The sequence below is a fragment of the Podarcis cretensis genome, assembly GCF_951804945.1.
Source record: "Podarcis cretensis genome assembly, chromosome: 11".
NCBI lineage: Eukaryota > Metazoa > Chordata > Lepidosauria > Squamata > Lacertidae > Podarcis > Podarcis cretensis.
This window is the reverse complement of record NC_137180.1, coordinates 30,190,684-30,204,234: the sequence shown is the minus strand read 5'-3', so window position 1 is coordinate 30,204,234 and position 13,551 is coordinate 30,190,684. Positions and strand designations below refer to the sequence as shown.

The window sequence follows — 13,551 nt, the reverse complement described above, 5'->3', positions numbered from 1 at the left end:
AGCCAACAGTTGCTGGTCTTTCAGCCGAGCGGCTATACCTGTAGATGACAGTCGTGGGGGGAGCCCAGTGGGACTGGTTTTTCAGAACAGCAGATAGACAGGACCTATGGTCCCATCTCGCTCCCTCTCCTGTCGCTAAGAGAGCTTTATTCCCAGTAAATCATTATAGGATTGCAGTCTTTAAAGTATAAATTCATAAATTAGCATGTGAATATTTGAGAGAAATATAATTCCAATAATTTTTCAGATATCGTTAAAAGAGTTAGGTGCTGCTGAAATTATATTTTTGATCCTGAGCAGCAAATTTCCTTGGAAAATTTAGCTGCCTGTTTATAGCTTAGCCAATTCAATTGCACATCAGCTAATTCACTGTTATCCATTATCCATAATAATACATTTTATACTTTAGCAAAGAGTGACCGTCACCACTGTAATGGTCCACAGATGTCTTGACCTCTGCTATGAGCAAGCCATCTTTTATAGCAAAGATGCTTGTGTCTCATCTCTGACGTAGCTCCTACTCTCTTCTATTTTGCATTAAACTTTAACCTATCTTCTTAAAAGCAGAGCATAATATTACATAGTGCAAAGCAAGAGTAAAATAAGAAAATTGCTGACCACTGCCAGCTTTTATGATAGATCATGAATGTCATAAAACAGCTTCCTAAAGTGCAGTGCTGACAGTAGAATACTCAAAATCTAAATAAATGTTATATATAAAAACAACCAAGGTAGGAAATTCAATGATACATGTAATTGCTGCAACTGGATAAAAGGAGTTATTTGTGTGTGAGAGAGAGATTATATATTCAGATTCCAAAACTCGGTTTGTTGCAGGTTTTTTCTCCTTCTTATAATGTTTCGTTTTATGACATTTTCAGGATTTGCCCATTTTTTATGACATTTTCAGGATTTGCCCATTTTTTTGCGGTGAGTTGGTTCGCCAAAAGTGCCTATAGTCACTGGAGGTGAACCTCCTCTTTCTCAGGCAAAACTGAGGAATTTCAAGGAATTTCACTGGAGGTGAACCTCCTCTTTCTCAGGCAAAACTGAGGAATTTCAAGGTAAACCAAAGGCTTCAATGGTTAGCTGAGTTTTTTAGAATGGATTCCACAAATCTTCAAGTTTTTTGTGTTCAAGCCTTCAGTCATTTTTTTTTGGGGGGGGGGGTTAGAATTATGCTTGTTTTAACCTAACCCTTCTTATCGGCACTGTCCTTCAACTTTAACCTTATAACACCTATAGTTCCTGGATCTGCCTTTTCCCTGCTACCGCCACAGCACCAGCCCTTGCTTACTTAGTATATTAACCTGTGTATAAGACGACCCTCAATTTATCACCAAAAAAAAAATTCAGAAAAAAGGTCATCTTATACATGGAAAAATACAATAAGTCTGGGCACTATGAATGAGGTTGGTTAACTTTAAAATTCTGTGGTCTGAATGAAATTCTCCTCTATTCCTAATTACTAGCATAAAGCTTATCATTTTCTGCCTCCTGGCTTTTATTAATGTTTTTTAGCCCCTGCTGATCATGACAGTATGACTTCCGATGAACCTCGAAGCATACCCCAAAATGGCTACAAACTCAGCTTCTAAATGTATTATAGAGTCTTGTTATGAACCACAGAGCAGCTCTAGGGATGCATAGGGACTGTATGAATTTATCTTTGAGCAAGGATGTTTTGGGAGGAAAGGCTCTCCTCAGTCAGCACAAACACATACACCATATTATATAAAGAAATAAAAGTAACTCGGCAAAACAAAGTGAGTTCTTTAGCAACTGTGAGTCTGTAATATATATATTTACAATTTAAGATGTATTTCAAATTCTTCTTTATTATTTACTTGTCGGCGACTAATTCTTAAAAACTGATTACCAGCTGAAAAGCCCAACCCCCTCACATCCCGTACGGATCACGTTCGCAAGCCGAGCATCCACTGTTTTGCCTTTATGTATCAATCGTCTGTTCAGACATATCACAAATTTTCAGTATTCCAGGCATTAGCATTTTTCACTGCTGTATCACACTGTGGACTCATGTTAAGCTTGTGGTCTACAAAGATCCATAGATCCTTTTTGCATGTACCACATACAAGCCAGGGGTCTGCCAACTTGTTTTTGTGCAGCTGTTTCTTCCTGCCTAAGTGTAGAACCAGACATTTATTCCTGTATTTTTTGTAGGAGCAAATGAGCTCTTCAGTACAGCTAGGTATCAGTACAGTGTGAAGCAGGTGAGTGGGAATTATTGGAGAATTTATGTTGACCTAATGTCTATTAAGAGCATCTTCAACTTCTTAAAATACATTTTGAACTCAGATTCTGTTCCCAAGTAGAAAACAAATATGCAATTTGTCAGAAGGGTCTCATAAAGTATAAAGTAAACTGTAGTGCCAGCCTTCAAAATACAACTGCCAGGAAAGGATTGAGACCTGATTGCTTTTGTGTTAAAGGAATTATCTGTGATTTATATATTTGTATGTTCTTCCTAACATTTTGCACTCAGATATTAGAGGCAGGGTACAAAGCATATCATAAGTTGCAGCCCTAAGCAAAGGACCAAGGAGAAGGGATTGATATGTAAATATGGCTTCAACATGCAATTTTGTCATTTAAAGGATAAGGAAGACAGCATGCTTGGATAGAGTGAGAGGAATTATGCAGCTGCCCTATTTAGAGGATTGAGGCCTACTGACAGCCATGTTGTTATTGTGTTGCTAGAATGAATTGGAGCATGAAGTTCACCTCAAGTTCCCAAGGGAAGTTGAGGTCACTTCAACACCCTGAGTTCATTTCAATAAGATGTTTTCAGCTCTGCTGTGGGGACCAAACGCAAGTCAGGTGTGCTACTGAGTGAAATATTGGTTTGACTAGGAGTGAAATCAGCCACATCTTCCAATTCAAGGCACTTCTGCTGCCTCTTTACTTCCTAAAACGAACTCAGGTGTTAGATTCAATATTTTCAGGCCTCGATTTTTCTGTCTGGTATCTGTAGGAGACAAAGTGTCTTTAACATGTATTGACTGAAAGTGTCTGAGAATGGTGCTTCCCAACATGCCTCATAGGAGAGGTGATTTCCACCCCACTCCCCTTGGAATAAGGCATGCAGCTGCTCCTTGTAAACTCCTGCCTTAAGAAGGCATGACTGCACCAAATTAAGGTGACAGGTCTCTCCCAAACCACAGTTTCTGTTACATCGACAGCTATTCTGCCCACCCAACTTTTGACAGTAAGGACTAGCTGGGTGTGCCCCCCCCCCCTTATTTCTAATTTTGCCTTGGTAAATGAGATTTTTCCATCAAATACAGTAGGTCACTCACAACTGACCACTCCATTGCGGGTGCTGGGAAGCAGAGACACAGGTGAGACCCAAGGCATCTGTGTGGAGAAGCAGATTTGGTTCCTGAAAACAGGGATTTAAAAAATATGAAAAGAAATAATAAATCACACAGATTAATGGCTCACAGGGACTGGAAGCAGGAGCACCAACCATCACTGGCTAGGACTGATAATACAGAAAGGGCCTTCCTTGACATTCCTTTAAGATAGGGTGTGCCACCCAGACATTCCTGAATCATAACTGTCATCCCTGACCGGGGCAAAACTAGGCTTTCTTCCACCTGGGGCAAAGAGTTTGGCACACACACACAAATGAACACATTTGTTTTTAAAGGGCATAAAAAGCAGACAATATATTATCTGGCTACAACATTTTATTCTTATATAATTCCCCCCCCCAACATAATTTACACAAAATATCCAACGTAATTTATAATAACGTAACAATGTAACTTATAACAAAAAGTATGCATTTTTTTCAGTATTACAAGATACAGTGGTACCTTGGTTCTCAAACCTAATCCATTCTGGGAGTCCACGCGACTCTCGAAACTGCTCAAAAACCAAGGCACAACTTCTGATTAGCTGCAGGAGCTTCCCGCACTCAAGCAGAAGCTGTGGAAGCTGCGTCAGACATTCGACTTCTGGAAAACGTTCAAAAACCAGAACACACACTTCCGGGTTTGCAGCATTCAGGAGCTGATTTGTTCGATAGCTAGGCCATTCGGGAACCAAGGTACCACTGTATAATGTATATAAAGTCTGTTGCTTTGCATGTGCAACAACAAAAACAAAGCCCATTTGCACTACTGAGCCAGTGCTTCATGTTACTGTCAGGCCACCACCCAAAGCAAGCATTTTTCTGAATGCCTGCCTAGAGGTTGGAGAAGTGTGCTTTAACTACCAGTTGTTATAAGAAAAAAAAAAACTGCTCCTTTCCCCTTATGGGGTACCCAAGAGGCCATATAGAGTCCTTTTGTAGGTTCTCTATCGGTAGGAGAAAATAACAGAGGCCAACCAGAGAATACTGAGAAGCAAAGCAGCTAGTAAGCCTGATTTTTTTTAACTGTTGCAACAGGGTGCTCACAACCACACGCAGGAGGCGGGAGGGACCCAGAACAATGGTGCGCATGGCCTTATATAGACTTTTTAAATTGCCACCTTCTAGCTCAAGACCACACCACCCCCCAATACATTATACATACATCATAGAAGAGGTGGTCTACAGCAAAAAACCTGTCTGCCAGGTTACCTGAGAATGATCACTGATTGCATTATTTGGGCAGTCTGGCGATTCCTTTGTGATGATAAATACTCAGTTCCTGAAACCAGGTCACAGGCTCACCCTGTTCATACACAGATACCCCTTAAGATAGGATTTGTGAGCACAGAGACAATGGGGAGGTTTTCCCATTTCCTTTGTCCTTGCAGAGAAACATTTGAAGTCAATCTGGGAGAGACAAAATGGTTTCAGGACTTTTCCTGTCCTGATTCAGACATGTGGTTTGTTTGTTTGTTTGTTTGTTTGTTTGTTTGTTTGTTTGTTTATGTGTTTGCCTGGTACATTTATTTTATATCTTAGACCTTATAATTCTTAGTTAATTTGCAGATTAGACATGTAATATTGTTTCAGCTTCTGGTTGATCAAACATTTGTTAGGCAGCTTACCAATTAACTGTCCAGATCTATGCAATCCGACAGAAGCGGGGAAATCTAGAGTTTGTGTTTTCTGCTGCTTTAGAGGGTAGGACCCAAACCAATGGATTCAAAATACAAGAAATGAGATTCTGACTAAACACCAGGAAGGACTTTCAACAGTGGAATGGACTCTCCTTCCTTGGAGGTTTCTAAACAGAGCTTGGATGGCAATCCGTCCATTCTTTTGCTGTGATTCCTGTATTACAAGGGGTTGGACTACATGAACCCTTGGTGTACCTTCCAACCTTCCAACCCTACAATTCTTTGATTCTATACAGGATAGCCATTGATCTGTTGCTTTGTAGGATTTTGTCAGCTGCTTCCTCTTAGGCTCTGCTTTTATATTTGTGAATAAAGCAACTTTTTCAAAAAATGTCACAAGTCTCTCCTGTGTTCTGTTATCCAAAAACCAACCAGCACTGCCCCTGGAGTTTCTCAGAGTTTGAAAACCAAAGCATTATATAAGTTGTGGCACAGTGCTCAGCCCACGTTTGGGTCTCTCATGTCTTCACTCCAGGAGTTTGGGGTTTCCTTCTGGTGACATTTGCCACAGGATTTGCAGCTGAGGTTTTGATGTGGTCTGTTGAGCTGCTTTAAATAAGTGTTTCAAGAAAATACTTTAAAATAAATTAGTAAACAATCAGCAGCATAGTGATGGTCAATACTAATAAGTTCAACATCCACAGAAAATTCTCATTTGCTCAATTCCTCCTTTGCATCTGAGAATTATTGTAATTCATTATTGGGACCAAACCAGCCATCCCCTGCTATTTTTGCCACATTATTAATATCTAAGAAACTCATGTTCCTGATCCATTCTGACTTATATAGGACCATTGCATTAATTTAAATCACTTCTGATGAAAGTTATTCTACATGACTGTACAAATATGCCTTAATTACAGGAACAGAACTATAGCCAGATCCCTGAATCAATGTGGATTAAAACATAATTTCACAGCCAAACAGAAACATGTTCCCAATCACTGCACTTGAATTATTGTTATGTAGCTTGGGGCTTGTATTAAAATCACTGAATAATTGCAATCAGATTATTATAATCAAGTACAGGGACAGTAATTACAGGTTACAGTCATTTTAAGCTGCCCTGGAAGTCCCATATACTGATCATATGCATATTAAAAGTTTATGTTAGTGATAAAATTAATGAACAGGATTGCAAGCTCCTGTCTGTGAGATAGGTGTCACATATCTTCCTGTAAAGGGAGTTGTATTTTGCATAGCAAGGACATCCAACATGTTTACATGATTTTCACTTCCCACACCAATTAACTATAAACAGCAGAGGAGAGCTATTCCACTTCTAGCCCCATTTTTTAAAAACACACACAACACTGTACCTCTCCTTTATTTCCACGTGAAAAACTTTCACTAATTGTTTCAATGGCAATGATGAATTAAATAGGTTGTTGATAACATTATTTATTTAAAATGGATGAAGAAAGCTAAATTGTAAAGGTAGGAGAAATTGTATACCTTTCCCATTTTTAGATCATAGAAACAATGGATATTATTTAAAATTCGTTTTTTGAAAAGCACCATAAGCTGTGTATTTTGCAGAAACTATTTTCAAGCAACTTCATACAGTCATATTTGCAAATGCCATATGATGTCCTGTATTGAAAACAGTAACTCATGCTGTCTTAATATTCTGATTAAAAAAGTGAAACCCCACTGGTGTATCTATAATAGCTATGTCCTTTGAGACCAACAATGAATGAAGAATCTGAAACATGAACTGGATTGTGATTGCTTGGCTCTAAAATTAGAACCTGAAATTCAAGGAGTGGAGCCCAACTGCTCTCATCACAAAGAAATATATCAGAGCAGAAGTATCCAATCACTGTGTAATTTTATGGCCGCTTAGTTTAAGATTCCAACAGAAAATGGAGACATTGGAAAAGTGAAAAATAGCACCCTAGTCCTAAATCTTTGCTACTGTATTTTCCAGCTAAATGAAAGCTGCTAGTGTAATATCAAGTTAGCAACACTGAAAATGGTAAATATTCAGGCATTTCTCTATCTTAAGCAAATCATAGAACTGTAGAGTTCAAAGGGACCCCAAGGGTCATCTAGTCTTGCAACGTAGGAATCTCAACCAAAGCATCCATGATAGATAGCCACCCAACCTCTGCTTCTAAACTTCCAAAGAAGGAGAGGCCACAACCTCTTGAGGGAGTCCATTCCACTGCTGAATCTCTCTTACTGTCAGAAAGTTCTTACTGATATTTAATCAGAATCTCCTCTCTTGTAACTTGAATCCATTGGTTCAAGTCCTACCCTCTGAAGCAGGAAAAAACAAGCTTGCCCCATCTTTGCTGTGACAGCTAGGGCAGTCAAAGGCATCCGGTTGTGCTGCTGTAGATGCAGCAAGGTGTTGAACCCACTATTTTAGGTAACAGTGGCAAAAAGAAAGCATTAATATAGGCATTGGTGTAGGCAGAACCCAGGACCTTTGTGGGGATGCAAATTGCCGCCTCTGTCAAAAAGCATTTGGTGAATATAGAGGGAGTGATATCCCCTCTCCTAGACTGCATTGATCAGCTGAAAAGTGGGACTACCACGTGTATCTGTGTGTCCTGTGTGTTTGTGTGCAAGAATGTGGAATGGCTACACCCACTACTGGTATGTGGTCCTTGAAGAATTGGCCAGGTATGAATGTCACATTTGGACCAAAAATGGTTAGCCACTACTGCTATAGACAGGTGTCTGGAAGAATTCCTGTGGTATGCTTTGTTCTGCGGGTGTCTCTCATGTATGACCATAACCGATCCACTAGTAATTGAAAACAATACATCAGATGAATCTTTAAAAATATATATCAAGATTTCTTTATGACATTATACATGGTTTGGATTTCCTCCAGCCCCATCCACCGAAAGGGGTAAATGCATGGCTATGAAATATGAATGAAAAAGAACGTGACATTCAAGAGAACAAAATAGGCCAGCAGACTAATCCCATGCCAGCCACACAGAATTTCTGCAGCCACCATGACAGCCAACATAAGCCAGATAAAAGGCCAACCAAACACCCAGATGCTGCTGTTGGAAAATTACATGCTAGAACTCAGCATCTGGGTTTCACAGCTGCCAAGTTCACCCCATGGGTGTCCACAGTATTGGCTCAGATGTTGGACCAAACAGAAGGGAAGTGGGCAACATGGAACATGCTGAACACCACAGTTAACAAGATGATACAGAGCCAAGCGAGTAATAAAAAAGCATGAACTTGCCAATGTGGTTTAGAACTTTCAAAAACTGAAGCCAAATCTAGTGTGCATCCCAAATACCAGATATAAGCAAGAAATCTCTCTCCAGGTAGTCCACTGGAACAATAGCAAAACCTGTAATTACAGTTGGTGTAGAATGCGGTCACCTGCCTTCTGGTCTCACCAAACTGCCTATAAATAACCAGAAAGACTTTAAAGGCCTGTAACATTGTGAAAAGATCTACATGCCATGCTTTTATATATATAAACAACAACAACAACAATCAAATATCTCAAATTAAAGGAAAATTCGTTGGGGAAATAAAGTGCTTTAAAGAGCTATGGGTAAGCAAAAGAACCACTAAATTTGTTTACTGATCAAAATGAATACTAAGAAAGTAAAATGTAAGAAAAGCTAGTTGAAGGTTGCAGTATACATTCCTGATTCTTTTGATATTATTCCAACTTTTGCACCTGGATATCCAACACATCTCTCCAGTGGACATGTTCAGACTTCCTTAATAGTTGATATGGAGTGATAACTTTCTGTTTAGAACCTGCATAACTTCTCTAGTCACATAATAACAATTTTATTATTTGTACCCCACCCATCTGACTGGGTTGCCCTAGCCATTATGCCCCAGCATAGTTGCAGGCCTTTAAATTTAGAGCAGTGGCCATAGGCAAGTGTCTTCTACAGTGAGGAAACACAAAAGTCACCCATTCCCCATTTCTCTTAGCTTGGCTACCTCATTACCTTCGAGGAAAAGATATAGGTTTCAGCATTTGAGTCCTATCAGCAGAAGCCCATGCAAGGACTTTTGCTTGCACAATAGGATTTCCCCCCACTCCTACCCCTGTGTATCCCTTTCCTCAAGTAGAGCTACTCTACATGTCACTTGCCAAGTCTGTCCACCAAACATTCACCTTGACTTAGGATGGATTATGGAGCAAACGTACCTTCTGGCTGGGGAGAAGCAGGGCTAGGGAGCAGCAGTGGCAGAGTCATCACTGCCCTGGATTTGCACTAGCCAGCGCTTAAGTAAGAGAGGCAGTATTTTTCTCAATTTTTGCTGTGTAGGCTCCAGGCTCGTGCAATGGGGTGGTCCAGGTCAGGACTCTCCAGATGTTAGCCCAGTTTAGGATCCAGAGGATCCTTGGCTGACCCAGCTATGCCTCTCCCCAATCCATGACATCCCATTTTGGAGTCTTAAACTAGCCACAGCCAGCAGGACCATAGCTATTGGTAGCCTGACAAGAATCCACACCACTGGCTGGTGCGACAGAGCCCTCCATAACAGTGTAGTTTCCCCACCAGAGAAAGGAAGCGTCTGCTCCATATGCCAAGGACTAAGACTAAAAAGACTAAGGTTGTAATCTTAGCAGAAATTAAGTAGTAAGCACCATTGAATTAAATAGTATCTATGTCTGAGAAGATGTGGTCCAGATTATGCTGTCAGTTTATTTTCTTCTCTAGCCCATTTTCTAGAACTTCATGATAGGCCAGTATTCTTCTAAAGCAGAATGCTTTGTGTATGTATTTATTTCATGGGAATGTGTGTGATGTTGTGTTTTAATGGCACTTGTTTCTAGAAAGGGCACGTTTTAAGGCCAATTGTTGATGGCAGCCTCCCTTCAAACATTGCTTCTAACCATGAGAAAATCTCAGGATGAAATTTACCACTCAGTTTGTAACAGCAGTGCTTTAGGGAAGATTGATCGCTGCTTTTGGAGCTCTGGAAGCTGTAAATTGTTGCAATCTGAGAAGATGTGTGACTTTCTCTCACAGATGAGTTTTGTTCTAGGCAGAGGAACAAGCACTTGCTCCATGTTTCCTAATCCCAAATTATCAGAGGTAGGCCACATTGTACTTAACCGTGTTGCCACTTGCAGCTGCTTGAAAGAAAGAAAGAAAGAAAGAAAGAAAGAAAGAAAGAAAGAAAGAATAATAGATTTGCCTTTCTACAGCTTCTTTAGAAAGTCATCAAGTGTTATTCTGAAGATGCTGTTGAAAAGTAAGGGGAGGGGAATTCGAGAGCCAGTGTGGTGTACTGGTTAAGTGTGGTGGACTCATAATCTGGTGAACCGGGTTCGATTCCCTGCTCCTCCACATGCAGCTGCTGGGTGACCATGGGCTAGTCACACTTCTCTGAAGTCTCTCAGCCTCACACACCTCACAGAGTGTTTGTTGTGGGGGAGGAAGGGAAAGGAGATTGTTAGCCGCTTTGAGACTCCTTTGGGTAGTGATAAAGTGGGATATCAAATCCAAACTCTTCTTCTTCTTCTTCTATGGGCTTTGCTCATACTTCTGCAAAGGTATAATGCAAGTGTTATCCAGTTTAAAAACTGATCGCAGACCTAAACTTGCAAGATCCCAAATCATTCCTGAGGGTGGGATGAATTTAAAATATGAAATAGCAGAGCTTTTTATGTGATGGCTGCATGATTGTAAACCAGTGCTTGTTGTTGTTTAGTTGTTTAGTGCTTACCAGTGCAGACAAATATTATTACTTGCAGCTGCTTGCCTGTTTCCTTCATTGTATCCTTGGGAATAGCCTGACATGACATAGACCAGTCAGAAGATGCTGTACACATTTATTAATATGATACACACTCTGGGCCAATTTTGGGTTTCATGAGTTGACCCTTGTTCTAAACCAGGATTCCCCAACCTTCCAAATTGATGAAGGAAATTCCTCTAACACTAACAAAATATCTTTGAAACACAAAGTTTATTATATTTTAAAATGACGCTTACATTCAAATGCATCTTAATCAGCCTCATGTGCATTCAAATGCATCTAAATGATTCTGCAGTTTCATCCTGTGATAGTACAACTTGAATAAATGCACCTTTGCAAAGATGCATCAGAACAATAATAATTCAGTTCCCCCATTCATAAGCACTACAAACCCCCTGCTGCAGTGCGGCCTTGTTTAACAAAAGTCACAATCAGGACAAATATGCACTGCAGTAACGAATTCGTCAAATTTCCAATGGATATGAACATTTGGCAGGTAACTTATTTCAGATTCACTGAGACTTCCCAGGAAGGAATTTGAAGCAGGAATAGTTTTCCTGGTTCCATGTGTGTGTTTGACATGCACTGAACAGAAGTAACTTTAAAGTTATAGTGTAAAAAAAAACAAGAGGAGGAGAAAGTCTGCAGAAGAGTGCTCCAGATGAATCTAAGCACTACTGATTAACACCAGTTTTTGAAATGTTAATTAGTTTTACACTTAACAGCTTGTCATTGTCTAAAAGGGCATTGGAGCAAACTTTACAAAGTGCAGACTGAGGAGTTTTTAACTCCTTAGTGCCAAGGCTGGCACATATCCACATGCTCTCAATGGTGTTATGAGTAGACAATTATTAATTAGCTGTAGTAGGTTGCAAAACAATGGCCTGGGTGTCTCTACAATGGCAAATTAGAGAAACAAGTACAAATTATGTGAAGAAAACCTCAGTTCTATATATATTTTACAAAGTTATTTTGGGGGCTGACTTTTTTTTAATGTAATTCAAGTCAGGGTGTCAGATGTACCATTTGATTTAGTATCCATGCAGCTGACTTGTGTTATGCATTATTTCATCAAGATACAGCATGCAAATGATCACATTATTTATCTAAGAGTTCTGGAGAGCGACAATCCTCTTGTATTCATACAGGTTATGGGCCAACTTGACTTCTACAAGTCAAAACAAAGAGTACATTAACAGGCCCAATTCCATCTGAAAGCAATCCCCTTGGTTTTTCTTTGAGTGACATGCATTCCTTCTGCAACTCTTGTGATATTAGTTAATCTTTCACATCAAATGTAGTTGTTTAAATTTTTGAAAACCGTAATACTGTTGCAGAACTTCACGCTACAATATTTTGAATTGTGGTAGATTCTGAACTGTAGTGCTTGCTATTAGTCACATGGTTTGACTTGTTGCTGAGGAGAAACTTCTCCACAGAGAACTTCTCCTTCACATTTGTGGAGGTGTGTGTCCCAAATTGGGGACAATTTAATGGTGCAGACTTAAATGGCTCCTGAAAATGGAGTTACTGTCAGCAGCAGAGCAGTAGTGGAGCTGTGGCATTTGCCCCCCTCCTTTTATTTTAATGAGAACATAAGACAGCTGGCTGCAACTCTCACCACTTCCAACACCACATGCCCCTAAAACAGGAATCTGTGGGATTTATGGCAACTGCCACCACAAACAATAGTCACCACCATTTTTTGTGGTGGCTGTTTTCCTGGGGGGGTGTCATTGGCTTGCAAATGCTAAGAGGAACTTGATAAACATCATCATTGAAATGCTATTTAAAAACCTGCTACTGTCTTGTCACCACCTGAATGTCTCTCCACACAGAAAACTCTTTAAAAATCCGCACACAAATTGAGAAATAACCAAAAGGCTTCTTCCAAATTTGCCACCCACAAATAGGCACCAAACTGTGAGGGGGGAGGGGTTGGGGAGGATGAGGTTTCATTCAGCATTAATCTGATCCAGGGGTATTTACAATTTCTTCTGGGATTTTGGAGTTCAGATTATCTGATCTGGTTCCTGAAAGGCAGTAGAAATTGTTTTTTGCTCTATTCCCCCATCACCACCAATTCAAAATGTTATCTAGAGCACTACCCATGTCTCTTACAACGGCTTTCCTGTCTACATTACTGATCCAATTATCTACCCTCCTCAAATTATGATTTAATTTCATGTATGGTAGTATCAAGATTCTTTCAATAAAGACATATATCCAGCACAGTTTATAAAAACCTCAGAGCCAAACAAGAAAATAATAAAACAATTAAAAATTACAATGAAAATAGCAGGTGTATATCAGAAGTTAGTAACCATTAGCCCTCCAGATGTTGCTGGACTACAGCTGTCATCAGCCATTGGCCATGCTGACTGAGCCTGATGGGAGTTGTAGTTTAGCATCATCTGGAGAGCCAAATGGTCTCCATGCTTGGTATAAACAGTAGTTTGGTGTTGCTGTTTTTAATGAGCATCAGCTAAGCCTTCCATAGGGTTCTACCATTGAGAAAGTCGTCTCCCTAGTTGTCACACGCCTTGCCCCAGAAGGCATGGGCACCTGTGGACATCCAGCAATAGTTGCTTCACTTGAAACAGCTCAAAAGCCTCTATGGATGTATCAATAGATACTGCTTTCTATTGGGCCAATACGCATGGAAAGGGTTTAACCAAATGTTACACGCACCCAATGAAGTTGATCTACTTTAGAGTAATTTCCCACAGAGGTGGTTGTATTTAAATTGACAGGACAATC

General features: G+C 40.0%; 1 long non-coding RNA gene across 1 annotated transcript in view; it reads left to right on the top strand.

The window, feature by feature from the left end:
- LOC307226859 overlaps positions 1-999 on the top strand; it is a 469,238-nt gene extending 468,239 nt beyond the window's left edge. The window contains exon 11 of the long non-coding RNA XR_013843606.1: positions 911-999. This is a non-coding gene — a long non-coding RNA (uncharacterized lncRNA). The remainder of the gene's footprint in view (positions 1-910) is intronic.
- Positions 1,000-13,551: the final 12,552 nt, after the last annotated feature.